Genomic DNA, 2,188 nt, shown 5'->3' with positions numbered 1-2,188 from the left:
AAAGGAGATGGCAGCCGAACCTAACAACAATGCAAGGAGAATGCTTGGTGACTTTACTGCACCAAATTCCAGTTTACATGGAAGAAGCATCTCCATCCCAACCATTGGAGCAAACAATTTTGAGCTGAAACCTCAGCTAGTTTCTCTGATGCAATAAAACTGCAAGTTTCATGGACTTCCATCTGAAGATCCTTTTCAGTTCTTAACTGAATTCTTGCAGATATGTGATACTGTAAAGACTAATGGAGTAGATCCTGAAGTCTACAGGCTCATGCTTTTCCCTTTTGCTGTAAGAGACAGAGCTAGACTCTGGTTGGACTCTCAACCTAAGGATAGCCTGAACTCATGGGATAAGCTGGTCAAGGCTTTCTTAGCCAAGTTCTTTCATCCTCAAAAGCTTAGTAAAATTAGAGTGGACGTTCAGACCTTCAGACAAAAAGAAGGTGAATCCCTCTATGAAGCTTGGGAGAGATATAAAGGACTGACCAAAAAGTGTCCTATTGACATGCTTTCAGAATGGACTATCCTGGATATCTTCTATGATAGTCTATCTGACTTAGCTAAAATGTCATTGGATACTTCTGCAGGTGAATCCATACACCTAAAGAAAACGCCTGCAGAAGCTCAAGAACTTATTGACATAGTTGCTAACAACCAATTCATGTACACTTCTGAGAGAAATCCTGTGAGTAATGGGACACCTCAAAGGAAGGGAGTTCTTGAAATTGATACTCTGAATGGCATATTGGCTCAGAACAAAATATTGACTCACCAAGTCAATATGATTACTCAGAGTCTGAATGGAATGCAAAATGCATCCAACAGTACTCAAGAGGCATCTTCTGAAGAAGAGGCTTATGATCCTGAGAACCCTGCAATAGCAGAGGTAAATTACATGGGTGAACCTTATGGAAACACCTATAACCCATCATGGAGAAATCATCCAAATTTCTCATGGAAGGATCAACAAAAGCGTCAATAAGGCTTTAATAATGGTGGAAGAAACAGGTTTAACAATAGTAAACCTTTTTCATCATCCACTCAGCAAAAGACAGAGAACTCTGAACAAAATAGTTCTAATTTAGCAAACTTAGTCTCTGATCTATCTAAAGCCACTTTGAGTTTCATGAATGAAACACGGTCCTCCATCAGAAGTTTGGAGGCACAAGTGGGTCAGCTGAGTAAAAGGGTCACTAAAATTCCTCCCAATATTCTCCCAAGCAATACAGAAGAAAATCCAAAAGGAGAATGCAAGGCCATTGATATAACTATCATGGTCGAACCCACTTGTGAGGAGGAGGACGTGAATCCCAAGGAGGAAGACCTTCTGGGACGTCCAGTGATCAACAAGGAGTTTCCCTTTGAGGAACCAAAGGAGTCTGAGGCTCTTCTAGAGACCATAGAGATCCCCTTAAACCTCCTTATGCCCTTCATGAGATCTGATGAGTATTCTTCTTCTGAAGAGAATGAAGATGTTACTGAAGAGCAAGTTGCCAAGTACCTTGGTGCAATCATGAAGCTGAACGCCAGTTTATTTGGTAATGAGACTTGGGAGGATGAATCTCTCTTATTCACCAATAAACTGAGTGATCTGGAGCAACTAAGATTGCCTCAGAAGAAACAGGATCCTGGAAAGTTCCTGATCCCTTGTACCATAGGCACCATGATCTTTAATGCCCTGTGTGACCCTGGTTCAGGGATAAACCTCATGCCCCTCTCTGTAATAGAAAAACTGGGAATCTATGGGGTGCAAGCTGTTAAAATCTCATTAGAGATGGCAGACAGTTCAAGAAAATAGGCTTATGGACAAGTAGAGGACGTGTTAGTGAAGGTTGAAGACCTTTACATCCCTACTGATTTCATAATCTTAGACACTGGGAAGGATGAGGATGAATCCATCATCCTTGGAAGACCCTTCCTAGCCACAGCAAGAGCTGTGATTGATGTTGACAGAGGAGAACTAATCCTTCAATTAAATGAGGATAACCTTGTGTTTAAGACTCAAGGATCTCTCTCTACAACCATGGAGAGGAAGCATGAAAAGCTTCTCTCACTACAGAGTCAACCAGAGCCCCCACAGTCAAACTCTAAGTTTGGTGTTGGGAGGCCACAACCAAACTCTAAGTTTGGTGTTGAACTCCCATATCTAAACTCTAAGTTTGGTGTTGGGAAGTCTCAACAAATGCTC

General features: G+C 41.6%; 1 non-coding gene across 1 annotated transcript; it reads right to left on the bottom strand.

The window, feature by feature from the left end:
* Positions 1-403: 403 nt before the first annotated feature.
* Positions 404-512, bottom strand: LOC112804729 (small nucleolar RNA R71). The gene has a single exon (XR_003203346.1). It is a non-coding gene; the product is annotated as a small nucleolar RNA R71 (small nucleolar RNA).
* Positions 513-2,188: the final 1,676 nt, after the last annotated feature.

The sequence above is a fragment of the Arachis hypogaea genome, chromosome 5, assembly GCF_003086295.3.
Source record: "Arachis hypogaea cultivar Tifrunner chromosome 5, arahy.Tifrunner.gnm2.J5K5, whole genome shotgun sequence".
Lineage (NCBI taxonomy): Eukaryota > Viridiplantae > Streptophyta > Magnoliopsida > Fabales > Fabaceae > Arachis > Arachis hypogaea.
This window is presented reverse-complemented; position numbering and strand designations above follow the sequence as displayed.